The sequence below is a fragment of the Squalius cephalus genome, assembly GCF_949319135.1.
Source record: "Squalius cephalus genome assembly, chromosome: 9".
Classification (NCBI taxonomy): Eukaryota; Metazoa; Chordata; class Actinopteri; order Cypriniformes; family Leuciscidae; genus Squalius; species Squalius cephalus.
In genome coordinates, this window is record NC_137130.1 from 44,317,388 (window position 1) to 44,344,783 (window position 27,396).

A 27,396-nucleotide genomic window follows, 5' to 3' on the forward strand; every position below is an offset into this window, starting at 1 on the left:
CGATTCCATTCTCATTTGGACTGAGGTGAACTGACTGGAACATTGTGCTTGGAAAAGGTATCTCTCTGTTTCTTTTTGTTTTAACTCAACGAACCTGTAATTTTTGGGTTCCAACGATCCCGAGCCACGACTCAGGCCTGCAACGTTTGTTTTTTCTAATAAGGTGTGCCGGCTTTTATTATTTTTATAAAAGTGAAACATTGTGTGAAATATTTTATTTCTGAAGAAAACACTGTTTTTTGAACTGTCATTGTATACTGGTGTTTGCATTCTAACCAAAGGGCACAGACATTTCATTTAGTTTATCCTGTCTTTATTTACAATTATTTTATTTAATTAAAGTGAGAACTTGTTATTTTTACATCGAGGTTTCTGTTGTGAGTTTGAGTAGAATGTGCCATTTATTCAGTTATTTACCATAATTTAGGTACCTGTCTTAGTCCAAGTTTTAAGTTTAAGGCATTTTAGTGACCCATATATTTAATCCGGAATATCACACACATACGAGAGTATATCTGAAACGAACCTAGGGCCCATCCTCTTATGAGCAGGATAGGAAGGGTTACATAAAATGGAGGCACCGCTGGGATTCGTGTGAGTTGTGATTAGTATTGGGGTTTTAACAGTCAGTACAGATATTTAAAAAGTAAAAATCTGTTAAACCGCAGAGCAAAATGGCAGACAGAGCACAGCTCATTTCTGAGCTGAAGAGATGGTGCAGAGGAGAAGGGCTGTATGAGGCTCATGGACTGATGGTTATAGTCCCACCTGATGCTGAAATAGCCCATATTGAAGAAGTTGTTCAAACCATTAAGTGCTTGGGACGTGTGCGTGTCAGAGGCAGGATGTTTGATACCACTTTGAGCAGCCTGATGGTTCTCTGTGAAACTAAAGAGAACCTCACCACTGTTAGCATTCCCCCTGAAGTGATACATCCTGAGAGTGGAGAAGTTTGGCCCCTGATCACTATAGCTAGCAATCCAGCCCCTGAAGAGTTTGGTACCAAACTGAAAGTGCTGTTAGAGACTGAGGGAAAGACTATGGATGATCTTAAGGCCCTGCTCTCTAGCCCTCAATCACCCACTAACTCTACTGAATCCATCTTAAAGGCGGTGGGAGATCTGTTGGAGAAAACCAGTAAACCTCCTGCTGAAGGTGGGTACCGTCGTCTACGCATTTTCTCAGGACTTCTGCCAGTTCCACCTGGGGAGGAGCAGTTTGATCACTGGCTTGAGCAGGCATGGCTCATGGTGGAGGAGAGCGAATGCATGGAGAGAGAAAAAAGGCGCAGGCTGATGGAATGTTTAAGAGGACCAGCACTAGAAGTAGTTAAGGCTGTAAGAGACTCTCATCCTGATTCAAGTCCAGCTGAATATCTGGAGGCCTTGGAGAGTGCGTTTGGAACTGCTGAATCGGGAGATGATCTGTATTTTGCTTTTCGACAGATGTACCAGCAACCAGGGGAGAAGTTGTCTGATTTCCTTAGACGCCTGGAGCGGTCTCTGTCTAAAGTTGTACAGAGAAAAGGCGTTTTGCCCAGCAACAAGGATAAAGCCCGTTTGTCCCAACTACTGAAAGGCGCAGTCGCCTCTGACCTGATGCTAATTCAGTTAAGATTAAGGGAGAGGAAGGATAACCCACCAACTTTTCTACAACTCCTGTGTGAAATTCGCCATGAAGAGGAGTATGAAACATCCAGGATGAAACTCAACACTTCAGTGCATTCAGTGCGCTCAAAGCAAATAGCTGATGCTAAACAGGCAGAGATTCAAAGTTTAAAAGCTGAGGTAAAAGAGCTCAAGTCAATGGTGGCTGCTCTGGCCCTCAAACCCACTGAAGCTAGAGCAGAACTCTCCAATCCCTCGCCTGTGACCCCTTCACTCTCAGGTGAACCAACCCAAGACTCAGAGTTAGTGGCTCTAAAGAAACAAGTCAAAAGACTGCAGCAAAAGCTACATAAGAAAGAGAACACATATGAGCCCTCTGTCAGAAACCCTTCAGTCTCAACAGTGGAAGCTGGTTCCCGAACCCCCAGAACCCCCACCAGATCCCCAAAACCCTCCGATGAGCAGTTTTGCTACCGGTGTGGGGAAAATGGTCACTTTGTTGCAAAGTGCCACAACCCAGAAAACCAAAACAAAGTCATAAGGAAGCTGATACGAGCCCTAAAAACTGTGAAAGAAAACCAGCCTGTGACAGACGCCACACCTTCTGAAGTAGTCTGTGATGTAAAAAGAAGTGTTGTAAACACGCCTGCCACAACAGGAATTCCTGAAGGTTTGATTGGGCCCCCCAGTTTAGTAAAGTTGAAAGTAAATGGACATCCCTGTAATGCTCTCATGGATAGTGGCTCTCAGGTCACTATTATTTTTGAGTCATGGTACAAAGAGCACCTCGGAGATGTCCCCGTGCATCCTGTTTCGGGTTTGGCCATTTGGGGTTTGAGTGAATCCAACAGCAGCTATCCTTACCGTGGCTACAGTTTGGTAGATCTGGAATACCCTGCAGATGTTACTGGAATCCGTGAGGTTGTAACAGTTCTTGCTCTCATTTGCCCCAGTCCTAGGTCTGAAGAGCAGACACCAGTCATAATAGGGACAAATACCTGTCATGTCAGAAATCTGGTCAAGCGCTGCAGTGAAAAGGGTCTTGACATCACCAAAACTCTTGGCATACAAGTTCATTGTGAAAACATGCCTAAACCCCCAACTTTAGCTTCACTTACCATCGATGATGATGATGTTGGTTGTGTTACATGGCAAGGTCCAGGTTCCCTCACACTTCCCCCTGGGCAAGATTTACAGGTCAGCTGTAAAGTTGAGTTTAAGCAAGAAGTTGATAAAGAGATCCTGATGGTAGACACATCCCCTTCAGCACCACTTCCAGCTAGTGTGCTATTGCAGCCCATGGTTGTGCCTGGCAATGCAGTAAACGTTAACAACTTCCAGATTCTAGTCCAAAATCAGTCCCTTAGGGAGACGGTTATACCAGAGGGCACTGTCATAGGGCACATGTATCTTACTGAGAGTGTCACTACTGTCTCTTTCCAAAAGACAACTGCAACAGACATTGACAAAACCCTGATAAATTTTGGAGACTCTCCTGTAACAGAGGAATGGAAAGAGCGACTCCGGCAGAAGCTGTCCCAACGTTCACATGTGTTCTCCATGGAGGAATGGGAGGTTGGAGAAGCTAAAGGGGTAGAGCACACCATCCGTCTGTCTGATTCCAGACCATTCCGGCAACGGTCCAGACGTTTGACTCCTGCTGACATTGATGACGTAAGGAAACATCTTCAAGAGCTCACGCGTGCAGGCATCATCAAAGAGTCTCGCAGCCCTTACGCCTCACCAATAGTCATCGTCAGAAAGAAAAATGGTTCCATACGTATGTGTGTTGACTACAGGTTACTGAATAGCCGTACAATACCGGATCAGTACACCACCCCTTGCATCGATGATGCATTAGACTCTTTGTCTGGCAGCAAATGGTTCTCGGTGTTGGACTTGAGAAGTGGATATTACCAGATACCTATGGCCGAAGAAGACAAAGAAAAGACGGCGTTCATTTGCCCGCTGGGGTTCTTTCAGTTCGAGAGAATGCCACAGGGAATAACAGGAGCCCCAGCTACTTTCCAAAGGCTAATGGAAAAGACAGTGGGTGACATGAACCTTCTACAGGTTCTTGTTTACCTGGATGACATTATCGTCTTTGGGAAGTCATTAGAGGAACATGAGGAGAGGCTACTCAAGGTGCTCGACAGACTCGGAGAGGCTGGGCTGAAGCTTTCTCTGGATAAGTGTCAATTTTGCCAGCCAAAAGTAAAGTACCTCGGGCACATTGTGTCATCTGAAGGCGTCTCACCTGATCCTGCTAAGATCGAAGCAGTTACCAACTGGCCCCAGCCCACTGACTTGAAGACCCTGAGATCTTTTTTGGGGTTTTGCGGGTATTATAGGAGATTCATAGCCAACTATGCTTCCATAGTTAGACCCTTAACAGAGCTAACCAAAGGCTATGCTCCGACACAAAAGAGTAAAAAGCAAAACAAAGATCCCTCCAAGAGCTATCTGAAAGAGTCTGAGCCCTTTGGTCAAAGGTGGGATCAGTCCTGCACGGATGCTTTCCATCAGATCATCTACTGTCTAACACATGCCCCGGTGCTAGCATTTGCCGACCCAGAGAAGCCATATATCCTTCATGTGGATGCCAGCTTAAAGGGAGTTGGCGCAGTTCTTTATCAGCAGCATTCAGAGGGTTTAAGACCAGTGGCTTTTGCAAGCAGAAAGCTGAGTCAGTCAGAGAAACGTTATCCAATTCACCAGCTGGAGTTTTTGTCACTCAAATGGGCTGTCGTGGACCGGTTCCATGATTACCTGTATGGAGCCCGGTTTACGGTACGGACTGACAATAATCCTTTGACATATGTGCTCTCAACTGCTAAGCTGAATGCAGTGGGACACAGATGGCTTGCTGCTTTATCGACTTATGACTTTGATGTGCAGTACAGACCAGGCAAGCACAACATAGATGCCGATCTTCTTTCCCGACATTTTCTGGATGATGATTCCCACCTAGATTGGGAAACCATATCACAGGATGGGGTGAAGTCGATCTGTCAAAGAGTCAGCTTACCTACTTCCTCAGATGGTTCAGTTCGCTATGTGGATCAGCTCGGAGCTCCCCCAGAATGCATTCCAAACATCTATTCATTCCCCATGCACATGGAGCTTGAGGCTTTGAGACATATATCCAAAGATGAGCTAGTACATGCACAAAAAGAAGATCCAGTCATTGGATCTGCACTCCAGGCTGTCCAGCATCATAAATGGCCAGAACATGTTGAGAATGATCCAGAGTTTTCCCAACTGAAAAGAGAGAAAGACAAACTAACTCTGAATGCTGATCTTCTCTATCGCCAGTCTAAATTGCCTTCAGGGGAGAACGTCAATCAGCTCATTTTGCCAACCAAGTATCGAGACACTGTTCTAAGGGCCCTACATGATGATTTGGGACATCTCGGAATCGAAAGAATAACTGACCTGCTGAGACAGAGATTCTTCTGGCCAAAGATGGCCAAAGATGTTGAGCGGTATATTAAAAACTGTGGAGAATGTATTACACGCAAGTCCCCTAATCAAAGAACAGCTCCCTTACACCAGATTACCAGCAGGGGACCAATGGATCTTGTGTGTATAGATTTCCTCTCCATGGAAGTAGACTCAAAAGGAATGAGCAGTGTATTGGTCATAACTGATCACTTTACACGCTATGCACAAGCTTTCCCCACAAAGAACCAGAAAGCTCAAACAGTGGCCAAGATCTTAGTTGACAAGTTCTTTGTGCATTACGGTCTACCAACTAGGATCCATTCTGATCAGGGGCGGGATTTTGAGAGTAGATTGATCCAAGATCTGTTAAAGATGATGGGGATTCGTAAGTCACGTACTACTCCTTACCACCCGCAAGGGGATCCGCAGCCTGAAAGGTTCAACAGGACCTTGCTCTCCATGTTAGGAACGCTAACACCTGACAAGAAGCGTCAGTGGAGCCAACATGTACCATACTTGGTCCACGCCTACAACAGCACTAGATGTGATTCAACAGGATATTCACCTTATTACTTAATGTTTGGCCGGGAAGCCAGGCTTCCGGTGGACTTGTGCTTTGGAACGGGTGTGAATGGGACTGTAGACAGTCATTCCCGCTATGTGGCAAAGTTAAAAGAGGACTTGCAAAAAGCTTATCAGCTGGCATCAGAAATGGCTAATAGATCTCATCAAAGGAACAAGAAGTCCTACGACAAAAGAGTTAGCTTCCAGTCCTTAGACGTCGGTGACAGAGTGTTACTCAGGAACTTGGGGCTGAAAGGCAAACACAAGCTGCAAACAAGGTGGAATCCAATGCCTTACCTGGTTGTTGGAAAAATGCCAAATCTTCCTGTATATAAGCTCAGGCCTGAGAATGGGAAGGGAATTGTTAAAACGCTTCACAGAGACCACATTCTGCCAATAGGACAGCTAGTGAGACTTCCAAAAGCAGAGGGGGATCATGGCTCATGTGTCAGAGCAAGAACCAGAACTGAGACTTCCAGAAAACAGAAATTGACCTTACCTGACACTGTCCTCCCCGAGCCACTCAGCACTGATTCTTCTTCCGACTCAGAGTTCTACAGACCTACTAGGATTTGCTATGAGCTCAGAGAGACTCCCAGGACCAGACCGACTACACACCTTTCAGAGGACATGCAGGAGGATGTAGATCCCCCTCTGTCAGAAGCGAGCTCTGAAGAGGATGATAAGGTGGAGGAGGGACCCCGTCCGGATGCTGCTCCTGAAACTGATGGGGAGCTGGAGGAGACTGGACAGGAGAGCTCTGACGAGCCAGAAGCTGAACCAAATGAAAGTCAAGATGACAGTGCTCTTAAGTCTGCAGACGTAGATGCTAGTCAAACACCAGAGCCATTGATTAATAAAGCTGAAACACGCTCGAAAAGACCCATCAAACCAGTAGTAAGACTAACCTATGATGAGCCTGGTAAAGCTAGAGATCAGCCAATCACTATCATACACAGAGGTGTGGTTATTAAGATTGGAAAGAATTAAACTGAGATAAGCTGTTGTTATATTTAACTTTCTCCTAAAGTAGAGTTTGAGTTGTTGTTGTCTGTTGAGGACACCAGACTATTAGAAGGGGGAGGGTGTAACCCAGCTGAAATGTTAAAACACATTTAAATAAATAGTTCATGCTGATTAAAAAAACATGTTAAAAGAATATAATGTTAAGAGGTGGTTAAAAATCAGATGTTTTCATTGTGTTTAAAAAGTGGTTGAATTCATGTTAAATTGTGTTTGTAAACGAGAACGTTAGTTTATTTCATAATGTAAAAGCCAAAAAGAGAAAACATTATTTTCTTTTAGAGGAAGAATAATTCTGTTAAAACCAGGTTGTTTTGTCATGTGACCTTACGTCTGTGAGGGGAGGGGGTCGGAGACAGGAAGAGAGAGAGATGGAAAAGAGAGACGCATGTGAGAGAAAGTGAATTAAACAGTCCGTTTTGTGCATTGAACCGCTTATTATGCTGAACTTCTGATAGCTTGTACTTTTGATGGTCAGCCTGATAATCTTGTAAGTGACAAGTGATAGTTGTGAGCGACAGTTAATTTCAGCACGAAGTTTATTACTGTCGATTACATGCAGACTGCCGTGCTAGCTAAGTGCGGGCTAAAGGCTAAGAGAAACGTGACCGGACTGTGTGGATGCAGCTGTTAGCTAACGCAGCTAGCCATGTAGCTGTTCGTCAGTTCCCGACCAGGAAACGATAGGACGCGAACCAGATAGCGCTCTGAGCTACCAGGGATGCTCAGAGTTCCTCTGGCAACGTTGGATAATCATCAGAGATCGTGTGGATATCGGTGTGGACTCCTGTGTGCGATTCCATTCTCATTTGGACTGAGGTGAACTGACTGGAACATTGTGCTTGGAAAAGGTATCTCTCTGTTTCTTTTTGTTTTAACTCAACGAACCTGTAATTTTTGGGTTCCAACGATCCCGAGCCACGACTCAGGCCTGCAACGTTTGTTTTTTCTAATAAGGTGTGCCGGCTTTTATTATTTTTATAAAAGTGAAACATTGTGTGAAATATTTTATTTCTGAAGAAAACACTGTTTTTTGAACTGTCATTGTATACTGGTGTTTGCATTCTAACCAAAGGGCACAGACATTTCATTTAGTTTATCCTGTCTTTATTTACAATTATTTTATTTAATTAAAGTGAGAACTTGTTATTTTTACATCGAGGTTTCTGTTGTGAGTTTGAGTAGAATGTGCCATTTATTCAGTTATTTACCATAATTTAGGTACCTGTCTTAGTCCAAGTTTTAAGTTTAAGGCATTTTAGTGACCCATATATTTAATCCGGAATATCACACACATACGAGAGTATATCTGAAACGAACCTAGGGCCCATCCTCTTATGAGTAGGATAGGAAGGGTTACATATATATATAAAGCAAAGTTAAAATCAATATAATTAATGCATCGCACTTGTGAATTTACTTTCAAATGTTTTATCTTCAACATTTTTCCTATAATTGTTGTTATAATAATAATAATAATTAAAGCTGCAAGCAGCATTTATCGGGCATTTAAGCACAAAAGCATCAAAAGGTATTAAGTTTTATTTAGCAAGCATGTAACCACATGTTCATTTAGTATTTATAGGCTTTTTAGTGTATTTTGCCACGCCCATTTTATAAATGACCCTATTACAGCCACCCAAATGCAAAAGTTAAACTTTTTTGGGGATAATTATTGATCTAGAGAGTCCAGAGAATTGTCCTAGACTGGTTTGGTTCCAGATTTTTGACAAAATTCAAAATGGCGGAAAATCTATCATGGCGGAAATGAAATCGGAGATATACTTCAGGAGTCCAGCTTTCCAGCTTTCCAATGATATAAGCAGGAATATGTAACATAATTTAGACAATTGTTTTTGTCATATGTATTATAATAACTGACAGACACTATCATCGCACAGAGCGAGGCTGAACACAGGAGCTCAGCTTCGCGACTGAGACACGAATAGACTATTAACTTAAAGCTTTTACTCTTAAACACAAAAGGCACGTCCACTTTCATAAAAACATAATATTTATTAAACAAACCAGATCAAGTAATAATATTCAGCAAACCTTCTAGTAGCCTACTTTCTTCAATCTGTCCGTCTTCTCCGGTGAGTTGGGCTAATCCAAAAGAAGTGAAAACAAGGGGGGTGTTCTGAAGACAGACTGTTACCTGTGAAACAGGGGTGCTCTGAAAACACCCCCATTAGCAATTAGTGCTTTCCACCTGATGAAATGAACGCGGCAAAAAAATCGACCAATCAGAATTTTGGTCGAGCTAGAACGTATCGACCAAATAATCGACTAATCGACAGGGAGATTAAAGCCCTACCTTATAGCTTCCGTTATGGCCCCGTAGAAGCAATTTTTGTAAAAATAGGCTAACGATTGCGTCATAACCACGCGACTCTCTGTCGCACAGTAGAGAGATTACCGTATGGACAGGAGGAGAAGCTCGCGGGCGATCGGGGGACGTGGAGGCAAAGTGACAAAATAATTAATCAGAATACATAGCAAAAGTGTCTCCTGCTCCAAGCTCATGGACAGCTCCTACTCACACTCTCCGTCTCTGCGAGATTCGGAAGGGAATGATTCAGATTTCTCTCGGCACAGCTACTAGAAGACAGACGGGCTGCTCACGTGACATCTACATCGTCAATCTCAGTTTGAGTCTGCGCAGTTGCTCAGCCATCAGGAAGCGAGAGTTTGTCTCCGTTGAATCCAATGGGGTCGCTGTGTCCATTTCTTTTACTGTCTATGGATATAAGACACTTGAGTACGACATACGGTCTAAGAGTTATGAGCAGTTTCGCGCTTTTGGTCGCTATAGCGCCACCTATGGGCCAATCGGGGTCATACTCTCTGAACCTCTCCTCGATTTTTGTACTACCATCTGGCAAAGTTTCAAGTCTCCAGCACTTACGGTTTGGGCTGCACGAAGCGTTTTACGGCAGAAGAATAATAATACAAATCCTTACAATTACAATAGGGTTTCAGCACTTCGTGCTTGAACCCCTAATAATAATAATTCTCGACTAATAAATAAATAAAGACTCGACTTGACTTGCTTGAAGTCAACCACTGACTTGACTTGGTTAGTGTGTACTGCAACATAGACTTGCTTGAGACTCGATGGTAGGGACTTGTATTAAGGTAAAACAGTAGCAAAACTCGAGAGCATGTAAATGTGAATTTGAGAACTTGTACAACAAATATTTGTACTTGTACGTGAACATGTACACTCACAGCTCAAATGTGAAAACCTGTCAAATAAAAATCTGAAACATCTTGAAGCTGCAGACAAGTAGTCAGAAATGTGTAAAATGCCATTCATAAAAATACAATGACAGACACAAACTTGTTGTACATAGTTGCACTTATTCTTACAAATCGCAGTACAACCTCAATTAGGCACTTGCAACTTCTCAAATCTGTCACTGCAATTTCAAATTTTGCGCCTTGACTTTTGCTACTCTTTTCGCAATATATCAGGTGCAAAACTAACTTGTGCACTTGCAACTTAGTGGCGGCGAGAGAGAAAGGGTATGGAGTTAATATTGTGCCATAATTAAACAAATCCAGCATTTTGCAAACAAACTCGATCTGCTTTGTAAAGGAAAACTCGTCTCGCAAACAAACAGAAAGCAATGTGCAAGTACAAAGGTCAATATGAGCGAAAATGCAGTGGACTAACAAATATGCATTGTGTTTTACAAATATAAATAAATGAGCTTAGATAATGTTACACAAATAAATACAAACCATCCTACAAATTGCATGTAACCTTTGAACAAATACCAAATCTAGTGCATATGATTGTTATGATTGTGAGACACTTGGCTTTTTATGAGATTTCTCGGCTCGATTTTCTCATAAATGCAGTTGAGCAACTTCCTCTTCTAGAACAGTAGATGGCGCTAAGATGGCGGATTAATTTAGCGCTAGTCTCCCGGAGAAGCACTGATTTGAAACTTGCCTTTGCCAGAGCTGAGGAAAATGACTGGGTGTGTTTCTGTCTTCCTTTATCTATAATTAACCTTTTTAAGGTTTTCTTTTGCAAAATGTTCATTACATATCTAGACAGATTAGCACTTAGTAGCAATTCACTCTCTCTAGGATAGGGGAATTTTTGTAAAAACTTGAACAAGTCTATTTCTTTCGTTCTCCATAAATTAATGAGAACATTTCATTTAATTGAAAGGAGGGTCCCACTTATTTATTTATTTAGTTGGAATTCAGTCCAACTAAGTTAACTGTTAATGTAATAAAATAATGAATGAACAAAACAAACAATATAAAATTGTTTTATACTTTGTACTTGCACATTGCTTTCTGTTTGTTTGTGAGTTGAGTTTTCCTTTGCAAAGCAGATTGAGTTTGTTTGCAAAATGCTGTATTTGTTTAATTATTTATGGCACAATATTAACTCCATAAAAGGGGGGCGGGAGCAGGGGTGTTCAAAGGAGCCGTTTTATTGGTTGGCGCCTAGCCAATGAAATGGGACTTCTATTGTACGTGATGCTGTCACGAAACCCTCTGGGACGCTCTGAAACGCTAACATGGCTTAATGCATTAGACTGATATTAAAATAAATAAACTATATTATCAAACTCAGTAAACACCATACTAATGATGCATACTACAGAAAAGCAGATGAGCACAGAATATGAAGGCAACGTATTTAATTAAGACAGTGGTATTAAAAGACCAAACTCAGGAAACACCATACAAATAAAGCGGACAGAAAAGCAATTGACCACATAATATAAACGCAACAGTTTCTGTCCTGTCCATTCAGATCAACTCAACACACACACACGCGCGCTCTAGTGAAACAGTTAAGCATTTTCCTCCCTGTAGTAAATAGGATGCTATAGACAAGGTTGTCCAGTAGAGGGCGGCATGGGTTTGCATATGTTACCTTTACTCTTGATGCACTGGAGTAGAGAGTAGTGTTGTTACGGTGTCAGTCTGTAATCTGCTGAGACGGTGTCGAGATGCACGTTGTCCGCTCTGCACCTGTTAAAGGTCCCGTATTATGCCTCTTTTCACAAGATGTAAAATAAGTCTCTGATGTCCCCAGAGTGTGTATGTGAAGTTTTAGCTCAAAATACCCAACAGATCATTTTTTACAGCATGTTTAAATTGTCATTTTTTGGGGCTCAGAAAAACGAGCTGTTTCAGTGTGTGCCCTTTAAATGCAAATGAGGTGCTGCTGCTGCCGGCACAGGGGGCGGAGCTTCATGAGCTCGCGCTCAGTCTCTCAGGACAATTTCATCTCACGGAATGATGATAATATCAGAAACTCTCAGTAACGGCGTTCATTTCGAGTCGGACAATAATGCCTACAGAGTCAGAGTGCTGTATAGAGATGAAACAGGTATAGTTTAGTAGTTTAATTACGGTTATTATAATGTATTTGTCATCTGCTTGTATGTATCCATTATTTATTAATAGCCTACAAGTCTGCTGTCTGAATGATGATCAAACATGTACTGATGAGTTTAATAAAGTTTATTGTACATCACACAAAAGATGAAGCGTCAGTTTTACTTCAGAAAATCACCGTAAGAGAGGAGTAAACACAGTAGCCTAAGTTATAAGAAGTGCGCAAGTAGCCAGTAGAGTTGAGGGAGCGTTCCTGTGGGCGGAGCTTAGTCAAGAAACGGTTCTAGTGACATCACTAAAGAAGGAAGTAGAGGGATGTAGTCCAAACGAGCCGTTCACTGTAGTCGACTTCTGTTTAATAAAATATCACGCTTGGCATTGAACTTTGAGCTTTATAATTTTACAGATATTATTTATGCTCTAACAGCAACATTACACACTAACTAAAGTTTGAAACATGGGATCACGAAGAACGGGACCTTTAATAAAGATTCAAATGAATTTATCTCCATGTCTCCACATTTATGATGCACCAAAGGATATTACATAAATGGCGACGAGGATAAAAAGGCACTAAGGAACCAGGCTGAAAATTGTACACGGAGTACAGACCACGTGCGGAGAAGAGCAGGCTGTTGATAAACACGATGGTAGGAACGGTGAGCCCTTTTGACGGTGAGACACAATTATGGGAGGAATACAGTGAGATGCTGGAATTTTTCTTTCAAGCAAATGAGATTACCGACGCTGACAAAAAGAAAGCAGTGCTATTAAGTGGGGTAGGTGCAGCCACTTATAGTTTGTTGAGAAGTTTGCTGTGTCCCATGACTCCAGGGGAGAAAACATATGGGGAGTTGATAAACGTGCTCAAAGCCCATTACAATCCAAAGCCGAGTGAAATCGTGCAAATATATAAGTTGAATTCACGCACAGGAAGAATGGAGAGACTGTTTCTGACTATGTGGCTGAGTTGAAAAAATTAGCACAACATTGTGAGTACGGGGCAACGCTTTCGCAAATGCTGCGAGACAGACTCGTGTGTGGAGTGAATGATGACAGGATGCAGAGACGACTTTTGTCGGAAGTGGACTTAAACTTCAAGAAAGCACTTAATATCTGTCAAGCAATGAAGTTGGCAAACAAAAATGTAAAAGATTTACAAGGAATGTTAACAGATGAGACAGCGCAAGCAACGAGGATGCTGAAAGGACAAACATCGGTGCATAGAGTTTATTCAGCGGGAAAAAAAGGCCAGAAAAAAGACTTTGTATGTTACAGATGCAAGGAAATCATGTGCCCGAGGAATGCAGGTTTGTGAATGAAGTCATAAATGTGGGAAGCGTGGACACATAAAATGAGCATGCAGGTCAAAGCAAGCTGGGGCTAGTTTGCAGAACGCACCGTTCAAAGGACAAAGAGTGGAGAGAAAGGAAAAAGAAAGGTAGGAGGTCACATTTAGTCAAAGAGGAGGAAGTGAGTGATGCAGCGACATCAATACAATTTACAGTGTATCACAAAACCTACATAAAGTGGCTGACAGTAACGGAGTACATTTACTTGAGTACAGTACTTAAGTACAATTTTGAGGGATCTGTACTTTACTCGAGTATCATTTTTGGGGAGTACTCATGACTTTACTCAAGTACATTTGAGAGGCAAATATTGTACTCTTTACTCCGCTACATTTCTATCCATAACCGTGAGTACCCGTTACTTCTTCTAAAAAAATAATAAATAAAAAAAAAAGGAAAAAAGAAAAAGCGAGCGACAGTGCGCGAGAGAGACCGAGTGTGTCTGCGCGCGCGACCGGCTCTCTCTCTCTCTCTCTGCTCGTTCTTTCAGTTAAACATGCGCCCTGTCACAAGCGGCAGTTCATCTACTTTACTCACCGATCAAATAAGACTTTGGCGGGACAAAAATTCACTTTGGCGAGCGCTAAAACAAGTTCAATGCAGGAAAATTCATGCGTGAATTTAACTGAGTAGTACATGACCATGCACTCGCACAAATGCGACCACATACAATTTGAACTCGCACATTCTCAATAAAATGGTCGCATATTTGGTCGCAGTCTGGAACCCTGTGATTTGATTGATGAAAAAAAAGAGAAACTCACATGTACACACAATTGTTAGCTGAATTTTCTTTTCTGACATTACACATTAATGTAAGCTGAGCATTTGCGTTGATGTTCTTGAGTAGCCTATGCGGTGTGTTTAACACAGTCGGGTTCAAATGTGGGTGCAAAAAAATCCATTAAAACTCTAGCAGAGGTTTGTCAGAGCGTTGCCATTGTGCTATTGCCTTGTGGGCAAGTGAAAATGTTAAATAAAGCAGCATGGTAAAAAGATGAAAATGACTTGATTTTACTTTCAATTTCTTTACATTCTCCAAGGTATTAACTAGGGGTGGAACGGTATGTATTCGTATTGAACCGAATCGGTACGGGCGTCACGGTTCGGTACATGAATTTACACGGAGAATACGGTATAAAAATAAATAAAACTCGCGTGCAAATTAATTAATGTAATGCGGAACTACTGTTAGATACGCGGGTTCTTTAGGGACACCTAATCTGTAGCCCCGCCTTAAGCTAGGTTTGTTTATACCTTCTTATACTGTCTATGGTTTATACTTTCGCCTGCCTCCGCAGCGCGAGCCTCCGCTGACCGTGCGCGCGCCTCCCCAAATGGACGAGGCATTTATACTTCGCGCTCGCCGGTGTATATTCTTTGAAACGACAGGGTGCGACTCGGTGTAATTGTCCTCTAAACCATCAGGAATCAGCGGTTTGAAGTAAGGTAGGCTACACTCGTGAATGTTTATTTTAGTAAAACAACACTTTAGTAGGCCTACACCAAAACCACACAGCAAAATAATCGTGTAAAGCAGTAAACCAGATTATTCCTTGTGACATTAGAAAAAAAAAATGGATATGAGAACGTAACTTACACTAAATTAACGTTATCTTACATAATTTCTAAACATTTTTATTTAGTTTTGTGAACCTTTTTATAAAACATGGCCATTTATTTTTATTTAAAGGGCTGATGTCTGCTATTGTAGGCTCATTTTGTTAATGTAAGCAACTAATTTAGACGCAAGAACTGGGTGCCGGTGCTGTGAGATGTACATGCTCGGCCAGATCCGGCTCGAAGTCGTGCGCTAAAAGCCGTGCACTGCACACCGCCAAGCGAAATGTGGCCTTGCACACCCAACGCGCATGACCGCCCACACCACAATGACGACATTTTTGCCGCGCGCACCTTCGCGCTCGTACGTCCGCACATAAATAAGAGATGCTTTATCTTCAGTTTTATAGCTGATTGTCTTATTTTGTTTACATCTTACTTTACACACTTCAGGGCAGGCTGTTGCAGCTAGCTCAGGGGAGAGACTGTATGACACTAGGTGGTACAGCCTGAGACATGCACAATAAAAAAAAATTGCCTTCTGCATTTTTGTTTTGCTTTTCCCTCCATTGTACCGAACCGTGATGTCTGAACTGAGGTATGAACCGAACCGTGACTTCTGTGTACAGTTCCACCCCTAGTATTAACATTAACATTTTTCATAACTCCATGTAGGACGTTTCTGTACATAAATGTAAGCACTATGGCAGTAGTAATGCAATATTTAGAAAATGTACTCTTGTACTCTTGGTACTCAAGTACTTTTAAAAACAAGTACTTTAGTACTTTTACTTAAGTAGACATCTGACTGTAGTACTTTTACTTGTACTTGAGTAAAATTTAGCAAGGGGTATCTGTACTTTTACTCAAGTAATGAAGCTGTGTACTCTGTCCGCCTCTGCCTATCACACAAAAGTTATAGGTGAATGGCATGGAAGTGGAGTTTGAAGTTGACACAGGATGTGGGGTCACAATCATCAGCAATGATTCAGAATGATAAGCTATGGAAAAGAACAGACATGCCTGAGTGGAGATCATGCAATATGAACTTGAAGACATATACAGGTGAGAAGATGGGGGTGCTGGGAGAAGTAACAGGAAGAGTGACATGCCAGGAAGTAGAAAACAAAAACTGGCGATGGTCGTAGTAGAAGGGGCAGGGCCACATTTGTTGGGCCGTGGCTGGCTTAGAGACTTAGGGCTGCTGCCGCAGCTGGTAAATAAAGTAACAGCGACTCCAGCTCTAAAATTGTCAGATGTTTTAGACAGACACACTGAAGTGTTCAAAGAAGAGCTGGGACAGCTTAAAGGCACCACAGCGAACATTCATGTTAACCCTGAAGCCCAGCCATGATTCTATAAGCCTCGACGTTTACCCTTCACAGTAAAACCCCTGATGGAGGCAGAGCTTCAAATACTGGTGGAAGAGAAAATTATAGAACCAGTACAGTTTTCAGAATGGGCAGCACCCATTGTACCTGTGAGGAAGCCAGATGGCTCAATTCGAATTTGTGGGGATTATAAACTCACAGTCAACAGAGCATCCAGTGTGGAACAATATCCTATTCCCTAAGTGGATGATTTGTTTGCACAGTTAGCTGAAGGGCAGAAATTCTCAAAGCTGGACATAAGCCATGCGTATCAGCAGATCATGCTTGACACAAGTGCAAAGAAATATGTCACTATCAATACACACAAAGGACTGTACACTTACTGTAGGCTACCATTCGGAGTAGCGTCAAGCCCAGCCATCTTCCAATGCACCACGGAAGGAATCTTGCAAAACATGCCATTCGTCACAGTTTATTTGGATGACATTTTAGTCACAGGGACTAGTCAATCAATCAATCAATCAATCAATTTATATATAGCACACTTAAAAACAACCATGGTTGACCAAGGTGCTTCACAGGTTAAAACAACAACAAATTACTGCTCATACATTTATACAACAATAAAACCTGAAGTATAGTGAAAATTAAAATTAAATTCAAATTAAAATTACCAGGAAATTAACAGCCCTAACTCGAAGGAAAAGCCAAAGAAAAATAATGAGTTTTTACTTTTTAACAATGATTTAAAGCATTCCAGAGTTTGGCAGGTTCTGATATGGACTGGTAAGTTGTTCCACAATTGAGGGGCAGCTACACTGAATGCTCGATCACCTCTGGTTTTTAGCCTGCTTCTCGGTACATCCAAGAGGATGAGATTAGCGGATCTTAGCGCTCTAGCCGGGATATGAGCGTGCAGAAGCTCTGTTAAATATAATGGAGCCAGGCCATTTAAGCATTTAAAAGTCAGTAGTAAAATTTTAAAATCGATCCTATAATGAACAGGGAGCCAGTGGAGGTGACGCAACACAGGTGTGATATGGTCCCTCTTCCTCTTTCCTGTCAAGAGACGTGCAGCCGCATTCTGGACTAACTGCAGACGCTGAATCGATGACTTATCTAAGCCTACGTACAACAAGTTACAGTAGTCAAGGCGAGAGGTTATAAGGGCATTTATCACCCTTTCCAGATCTTTAGGATGGAGATATGCCTTTACCTTGGCTATAGTTCTCAACTGGAAAAAACATGATCTTACAGTGGCGGATATTTGTTTATCAAGCTTGAATGCACTATCTAACTCAACACCAAGACTCCTCACAGTTGAACGATTGTTTGAAGCCAAGGGGCCAAGATAATTTAAATCAAGAGGTTTAGGGTTTCCAAATACTATGATCTCTGTCTTGTCTCCATTTAAATTTAAAAAGTTTAAATTCATCCATGTTTTAATGTCTTTCATACAATCAAACAGGGGCTGCAGATTTTTTACATTCAGGGGCAAATAAATTTGAATGTCGTCTGCATAACAGTGAAAGGAGACCTCGTACCTTTCAAAAATGGAGGCCAGGGGCAGCATATACAAAGAAAATAAAATGGGGCCTAAGACGGAACCTTGAGGGACACCGCAGGTAAATGGAGCCGTTTCAGATAAAAAATCACCGAGTTGGACAGAGAAGCTCCTGTCAGTTAGATAAGATTGAAACCACCTTAGTGCACTACCTTTGATTCCCACACAACTCTCCAAACGTGCCAGGAGAATTGAGTGGTCCACAGTGTCAAAGGCTGCAGTAAGGTCTAAAAGCACTAAGACAGCAGAGGCTCCTGAATCGACAGTTAAAATCAAATCATTAAAAACTCTCAACAATGCAGTTTCAGTACTATGACGAGATCTAAAGCCGGACTGGAACTTTTCATAAATATTATTACTAATTAAAAAAGTTTGCAGCTGCATAGAAACTACTTTCTCCACGACTTTAGATAGGAAGGACAGTTTTGAAATGGGCCTGAAGTTAGAAAGAATAGCGGCTTTTTTAGCAGCGGTTGCACAAAAGCATGTTTAAAGGCGGACGGAACCTGACCAGAGACAAGACAAGTATTTATCAATAATAAAATACACGGTCCAACAGTATCAAAGACTTCTCTAATCAAACAAGAAGGGATGCTATCTGAGGGACAGTTTGTAGGCCGCAGTTTATGGACCACCTCAGATAGGGATAGGATTGATATGGGCTCAAACTGATCTAGTACCGCGAGGCATACAGGAGGAGCAGAGGGATCAGGATCACAGGATGTGGTTACAGAAGATCGAAGAACAGAAATCTTCTCAACAAAAAATTCTAAAAAAGAATTACAAAGGTCCAGTGTAGGTGTAACAGGAAAAGACTTGCGAGGATTTGTAATATTGTTAAACATATTGAACAGAACTTGTGGCTTGTGACGGTTATTTGCAACCAGTTTAGAAAAATAATCAGATTTTGCCAGTTTTACAGCCCTTTGATAATCAGATAGATATTGCTGTAAAATTTCATAAGACACTCTGACTTTATCTTTCTTCCACCTTCGCTCAGCTTGCCGACATGCACGTCTGATCGCTCGGGTAGTGTCATTTAACCAAGGCTCTGAAAGCGGTTTAGTGCGTTTCGTCTTCAAAGGAGCTACAGAGTCTAAGATATTTGTGCAGGTTGAATTAAAAAGAGTTATGAGTCCATCAGCACCATTAACATCACCTCCATCCAATTTATAAAGCACAGAGTCTTTAAAAACAGCAGAGAACTGTGCCGGGGTTTGACTGTTAAATACACGGCGGCGCTGTGAAAAAGGAGACTTAATTGCAGAACATGGAACTGTAATCGTAAACAAGACCGGAAAGTGGTCCGAAATACATGCACTACATATTTCATTTATATGAACACACAAACCATGAGACAGCACAAGATCTAATGTATGACCCTTTTCATGTGTCGGGCCAGACACTGACTGAGTGAGATTAAAAGCGTTTAGAAGATTTAAGAAGTCTTTAACCATGGGTTTGTTTTCACAACACACATGTAAATTAAAATCACCACAGATTATAAAATGATCATAATTCAACCTTAGACCTGCTATAAAATCCGCAAAGTCTTGCATAAAAGCTTTGTTGAATTTTGGTGGGCGATACACAACTGCACACAGTATCGGAGAAGTGGCGTTTAGTTCAAATAACTGCAGCTCAAAGCTTGAGTAATTAACAGATACAGACAGCCGACACTGCAAGGTGGATTTAAACACAGTGGCAAGTCCTCCACCTTTACCAGTAGTCTGAGGAGTGTTAAAAAATTACAGTTTGGAGGGAGAAGTTCAGAGAAGGATGCAGACTCACCAACATGAAGCCACGTCTCAGTCAGCAGCATAAAATCCAATTTATGAGATGTAAAAAAGTCATTTAGTATAAAAGTTTTGTTGGCGATTGATCTGACATTAATCAATCCCATACAAAGAGTTAAATCCAAACTGTTTGGCTTTGGGGCTCGTTGCAGTGCGCACAGATTAGCCGTTCTCACACCAAGTCGACAGTCAAGCCGACATTTCCTTGCCGACACCGGGTTTCTCCGCCCGGTGTCAGCCCACAGTACATCATTTTCCAGGTTGGAAAGGGCCTCGACGGGCCGCAACGCAACTGCAATCTGGCTGGGGAAGACGGGGCGGATCCATCGCAGACGCGCGACCTCCGAGCACCAGCGCTGGCGACCGCAGCCCCCACAGCAGAGGAAACGGGGATCGGGCACATCCGAAGACCTCAGGTACGCCTTGAGGCGAACAAGCACTCCAGCACGCCTTCCTCGTCTCCTGTGGCGCTTTTTTCGGGGAAATTCCCACGGCAAACAGCGCAGGTGGTCTGGGATGTTATGCAACTATGGAGGTAGGCTTCCAGCCTGTTCTCCCAAGCGATCTCTCGAAAGCCCCAAAGCTTCACATGACGCTCGAATGTCAAACAAACTTTGGCGATCATATACGAGAAGGCTTGTTACATCCTGGCAGCAAAGACACAGAATTAAAATAGCAGCAAACAGATAATAAGCGCAGCGTGATGCTATCAGACGGCTTGCCTTACACACTGGCGCCATCTTGGCAGTCAAGGTTCTAGTGACGAAGAACATCTAAGGAACCTGGACGAGGTATTGTCTCGGCTAAAAAGAAGTGGGCTGAGGCTGAAACGCAGCAAGTGTGAGTTCTTTGAAGAGGAGGTGGTATTTCTAGGCCACAAAATCAGTGCCGCAGGTGTGCAACCAGTCGCTGAAAAAGTCAGAGCGATCCAGGAAGCCCCCACCCCGCAGTCTGTGAGTGAGCTGAAGGCTTATATAGGCCTGTTGAACTATTATCATAAGTTTCTGCCTAGTCTATCCATCTTGTTAGCACCATTACATACACTGTTGAGGAAGGAGACAAAATGGACACGGGGCTCTGAACAAAAAGAAGCCTTCGAGAAGTCAAAAGGTCTTCTACAGTCGTCAGCCATACTAGTGCATTATGACGTTAAGAAACCGATCATTCTGGCTCGTGACGCTTCCCCATACGGGGTTGGAGCCATGTTGTCTCACAGGATGGAGGATGCCACAGAGCGGCCGATCGGGTTTGTGTCACGAACACTGAATGCAGCTGAGAAGAATTACTCTCAGTTAGAGAAGGAAGGTCTAGCTGTCATTTTTGGTGTGAAGAAGTTCCACACATACTTGTATGGGAGGCAGTTCACCATTGTAACAGATCACAAACCGTTGATTTCATTATTTAATGAACTGAGAGAAGTGCCACAAATGGCATCGCCACGTATACAGAGATGGGCTGTGACACTGGGCGGATACGAATACACCATTGTTTACAAAGCTGGCAAGGAACATCAAAATGCTGATGGACTTAGCAGACTGCCTTTAACAGAGAAAGGAGTAGAGACTCAAGCGGAGGAAGAAAGAGTACTCCTACTTGAAGAAAATGATGTGCCCCTTTTCAAAGCAGAACAAGTGAGAAAATGGACAGACAAAGATGCAGTTTTAGCTCGAGTGTGAGAGTATGTGCTCAGAGTAGGGGTGTAACGGTACGTGTATTCGTACCGGACCGTTTCGGTACAGGGCTTTCGGTTCGGTGCACGTGTGTACCGAATGACCGAATGCAATATTTTGTGTGCGGAACATAGGTACATTTTCATGTTTCCACACAAACATATTAAGTGGCGGAAGTCTCCGCATTCAGCGCAAATCCCGCCCTGCAGCTGATTCGAATGTTTTACCAGTGTTTTACCCGTCGCCACTGTAACCTAAACCAATGAAATAGACTGCAGGGCGAAAAAAAGCGTTTCCGCTCCGTGTGCGCCGCCACACTCTCCGTTCCGTGTGTGTGTGCATGTGTGTGTGTGTGTCGGCCCGCTGCGCTCTCTGCTCAGTGTTCGAGTCCGTGTTTGCGCTGCGCGTTCTGCTCTGTCGTTAACGGCCCAAACACTCCAATCATGTACCGATCACGCACTGGAAAAGCAAAGTCCGCTCAAATAACGTGAAATTTCTCAGTAGTACACTTCTGTTTGCTGAGCTGGTATAGTCATGCTGGCAACAATGGTAAAATGACCTGCTCTGATCACATGATCTGGTAATAATAGCTTTGTACTATAGCTTTGGACTATATTTTATTTTGATCATTATTAAAAAAGTGGAAAAAATGTGTTGATTTGATTATTGAAAAATAATAATACATTGATATATTTATGCTTAATATTATTTTAATATAGGGCTATTTTCTGTTCCTTTTTCCCCGTGTTTCATTTAATTAGGTGATTATAAGTTTTATTATTGATGATTACAAGCTTGGAGGAATTGCAATTAATTACAGCAAATTGTGCAATTAATTAGTATTTTTTTATCGATTCCCAGCCTTAATTTTTAAATATGAGCAGGCCTACAAGCTGGGATTGGTAATGCTGCTCTGTAATTATAGTTATTTATTTATATTTTTCATTAAATTTATTATGTGATATTGGTTTGAGACTGAGAGTATTTTATTTAGTGGAGAACTTTGCAGCAGTATTTTATTTCTTATTCTTTTTTTTATTTTATATCTATTTTATTATATTTTATTAAAAAGATTTTAAAAAAGTGCAAACAAATTGTTAAAAAAAAGTTTATAGTAATGAACAACCTGCAGTTTAATGTTTGCATTTCTTTCCCTTACTGTACCGAAAATAAACCGAACCGTGACTTTAAAACCGAGGTACGTACCGAACCGTGATTTTTGTGTACCGTTACACCCCTAGCTCAGAGGATGGCCAAAGAGAATGGACGAGTCCATTTTTGGAGCATATACTAAGGGTGCTTTCACATCTGTAGTTCGGTTCATTTGGTCCGGACCAAGGGAGAAAAATTATACTTTGTAGCATTTTTCAGGCGTTTTGGTTTCTTTTCACACCACACTTATCGCTCTGGTCCGGATCAGTTTATGAAACGAACCAAAATGCAGTCATGTGACAACATCCACATCACTCGTTGGCCAGATGGGTCTTGAACGTATTTTCATAACTGCACTTCGATTGTCAGAATTAACGTGCGGGAAAATTCCAACAGAACTCCCGGAATTAAACAAAGAGGAGGAAAATCCGGCAGACAACACGCCACTGTTTACTATGGAGAGACGACTGCGTGGGCTGATTGTATCCCTAGTCATAGTTTATTATATAGTTTGTCCAAAGCGAGGATGCGGCCTATAAAAATGTTTTATTCAATGCACGCGGCGAGTCACTTCAGGAGGCGGCGACGCGCGCATAACACGCCACTGTTTACTATGGAGAGACGATTGCGTGGGCTGATTGTATCCTTGGTCATATGTTATTATAGTTTACACCACTTTAGACAAACAATAATATTTGAGAATGAAGCGAGGATGCGGCTGTGAATAATTTCTTTGGCAGTTGGTTCTGTTCGAGGTCGGATCACGTTCTCACCACAAACGAACCGCACCAGAGTTCGTTTCAAAGCGTACCGAGACCACCTCTTCGAGCAGGTCTCGGTACGCTTGTTTGGTCCGCTTTTGGTGCGCACCCGAGTGCGATTGCCGCATTCACACCTGCCCAAACGAACCGCACCAACGGGGAAAACGAACTCTAGTGCGATTCAACCGAACTAAATGAGGCAGGTGTGAAAGCACCCTAAGAAACGAGAGGAACTCAGTGTACAGGGAGGCTGTGTTCTGTGGGGAGCGCGAGTGGTGATTCCCACGCCGGGCCGCACTGCACTATTGAAACAATTACACATCAATCACCCTGGAATAACCCGAATGAAAGGGTTGGCACGAAGTTACATGTGGTGGCCACATATGGATGTGGAAATAGAAGGCATGGTAAAAACTTGTGCCACATGTCAAGAGAATATAAATTCTCCACCCTGTGCACCTTTACATCCGTGGGAGGTGCCGAACCTCCCACGGATGAAAAACCTACATGCCTTTCTAATTAGCAGAACAAAAGCCTATAGCACAGGTTTCGGGAACCTTATTTGACCAAGGAGACATTCTTTTATTTTTTGGTTAATGCATTTTTTCAAAACAGCCACAGAAGAAAAAAAAAAAAAGTATTTAATAAAATAAAACAAATCAATAAAATTTCAATAGTAGTATCTTTATTAGGTCCATAAAAAAAATAAAAAAAATCTTACATTTTCGCTGCTGCTCTAAAAATAGTTTTTGCCATTACCACAAACAAGCTATAGCTGCTTGAATCAGGAGCTCTAAGTTACCACAGAAACATAAGAGGTTTGCCATTGATTGCTGTCGTGACGCTCGTGAATAGCACAGAACACTCACTTTAGCCGGTACAACTTGAAATATATTATAATTCTAAACTTTTCATTTACTTCGGTAGGCTGTACAACAAAGGAATTGTACTTGGCAGGTTTTTCTGCAGAAACCTGATCTCTGTTGATATGTGTACTTTCTTCATCGATCATTTGTTGGTAAAGAGTGAGAGAACAGACGAGCCACATGATTTTTGTCAAAGAGCCTGCCAGATTCCCGGCTAGAGGTCTGCATTCCAATCAGATTTATTGCGGCACGGTATTAAAGTTCTATAACTATTAACTATACATTTTGTTAACTGCATTTACATTTATGCATTTGGCAGACACTTTTATTCAAAGCAACTAACATTGCATTACAAGGGTACACATTTACATTCTGATCAGTTCTTGCTTTCCCTGGGAATCAAACCCATGACCTTGGCGTTGCAAGCGCCAGCGCTCTACTGTTTGAGTAGTTACTCTACTGTAAGGTTGTTAACTAAAAATTAAAAATGTGTTTTTTTGTGATTTGATTCTGATCTTGTTTCAATGTCAATTATTTTGAATAAATATTAGGTACAGCAGATACATGTACATTTTTCTCAAGAAAAAAAAATCTCATCATTAAAAACAACTTTTTATTATAATAACAACATTATAATGGGATATTTTAAATAAATATGTAATGTAGTGGACATGTTTAGCAAAATACTCCTCACTATAATAAATTTTTCTAGCCAGCTAACATGCTAAGGTCATTAAATTGCTTTCCTGAGATAAATGTAACGTTATGTGACATAATTGTTCTCCAGCTGTTTTATTGACCTCTTACCTCGGTTGAAAAACACTGATTGATCGATATTATGTATGAGGGATATACATTTCGGTAAGTTGTACTGTATCTTTCAACACACCTATTGTTCATTCGTGTTTATGTCGTGTTCCAGGCAACCTGTAACCCGTGTTTTTCCAACTCGTAACTGGGAGTACATCGATCTAGTACGAGTTCACAGGTGGGAAGTCACGGGTTTGACTGCCGTTCCAGTGCACTTTCACGGGTATAAGGTTGGAAAAACATGGGTTACAGGTTGCCTGGAACGCTACAAAGTCGTGAGTCGTGGTTTGAAGTCGTGATTTACGTGCTCAAAAACCTGCCTGGAACGCAGCATTATTTAACTATGATCGGTTCACGTGCCACTTGAAATCATTGGCTACTACAGCGATCTGTCACGACACAGCGCCAAAACGGTATTTATTGTTTGAATTTCATAATAAAATTGACAGAATATTCTTTAATATTATAATATTATATTTGACTTTAATATTCAATTTCTATGTATTTGGTTAATTAATAGTTAGCATATTTATTATGTCTGTAAAAAAAAAATTAAAAAAAATAAATAAATATATATATATATATATATATATATATATATATATATTAGAGGTGGGCATAGATTATTTTTTTTAATCTAGATTAATCTAGATTAATTTTGAAATTAATCTAGATTAATCTAGATTAAAATGGCTCATTTGAATTCTGCCGAAGGCGTTCAGAATATGTGTGCTACCAAAATAATGACTATAAAAGTAAGTCTTTGAGAACGGGTTTCTCAAGCCAGGTGGCGCATTAGACCAGGGGCTCATCTCCTGTTTCCAAAATGCATCACAAACTGCTTGAGAAAGCTGTTCTACTCATAGACTGTAAAAGGTTATACTGTTACCGTACGTAGGCAACATTAGGTAGGCCTATGTTATTATCAACTACTATAGGCAATCAATTAGGGATGGGCGATATGGCCTAAAATCCATATTGTGATATACATTGCAGCCTCTTGCGATAACGATATTAAAATAAAACCATTTCAGAACAGGTTACACAGACCCTGCTAAACAACTGCTAAATGTTTTTTTTTTTTTTTGAAAGGGTGTATGTAGTTTTGAGAACATATATTGTGCAAAACTGTAAGTATACAACATAATTTTGCAGATAAATAAAATGTAAGTACACTAGCTGCAGAGACTTAAGTAGGCCTAGGTCTAATGTTTATTATGGCTTGGAGCTTATGAAACCCCAAATTTAAAATTAGAATATTGTCTAACTGATGTCTTTTCAGTTAAAAAGAAACACAACAACGATTCTTAAAATCGGGCGCTTTTAATAAAAAGAGATTATGTGCTACACCACTCACTAAGATATATTGGGAATAATACGCGCGCGCTGGTATTCAGTGATATGTTTCGTTTTGAATTTGAGGTGGTAGAACGGATTAGTCGTGTGTTAACTTACCGAACTGTTACCCCACACAGTCTACGTCGGACGGCTTAAATCCGAACCAAGTCCAAATAAGGGTTGCACCGATCTTTTTCACCAGCTTTCACTTTCAGCCGTGTTTACTTAAGATGACGACGAATATGATGCGTTGCAGCCGGGTGTTCCTCGCGGCCGCGGGTAGATTGCGTCATCATAGCTTGTGTAGCTTGAGCCAGCTCCCAACGCTCCCAACCCAACTTGGAGAATAGATTAACGGCGATATTTTTTTTATCGCGCGATAAGAGTCTCGCGTTAACGCAGCGCGTTAACGCCGATAACGGCCCACCACTAATATATATATATATATATATATATATATGTATGTATATATATTGACTACAGAATACAGGTGTTTAAATGAACTACGAGCCCACAAGTGCTCAGTATTAGAAACATACTTACCTGTTGGACTGTAGCCGGAGTCAGAAGAGCAGCTTCTCCTCGATCGAGTCTGAGAGATGTTTGTCTGACAGATTTCTGTCTTATATAAAGGCTGGACAAACACCCACGGACACACGGACCAGTTAGAAACAGGAGTTACCAGCAGTCAGTGCAATTGGCAACTTCACTGATGTGAAAAGGTCTTTGGCCCTGTTCCAGTTTTCCCTGAAATGAGGAAGTGAAAATTGAGATATCAAAATGAATCAGCTGCTTGCTTGTGGGTGTATATCCGCAGTCCAGTTCCAGTTTCTTTGAGTGACGACTGTGATGAGATGCAGTGCGCAGCTAAGCTATGAATACAGTGTGCCTTTTACCGCTAGGTGGCGCTATAATCACAGACTTTGAAAAGTGTCAGTTTGTGCCACTGAAAAAAAAAAAAAACCTGTTGGATTAACAACAACAAAATCGGTTGCACATAATAATGTTTGTTAAATAAACATGATTTATATATGTTAAAGCTACATAATTTATGTTTGTTAAATAAACATGATTTTAGTGTTTTTCCTTTCATATATGCTGTGGTTTCAATAAATAAAACTAACCTGATTAGTTCTTAAGTTTTAGAATACTATAAGCTGACTTTAGTCAATAAATGTATTTAAA

General features: G+C 41.5%; 1 protein-coding gene across 1 annotated transcript in view; it reads right to left on the reverse strand.

Moving 5' to 3' along the window:
* The window catches only part of LOC307164972 (uncharacterized protein), a 60,241-nt gene extending 33,182 nt beyond the window's left edge, over positions 1-27,059 (reverse strand). The window contains exon 1 of the mRNA XM_079882225.1: positions 26,755-27,059. The gene's annotated coding sequence lies outside the window, so the exon portion shown is untranslated. The remainder of the gene's footprint in view (positions 1-26,754) is intronic.
* Positions 27,060-27,396: the final 337 nt, after the last annotated feature.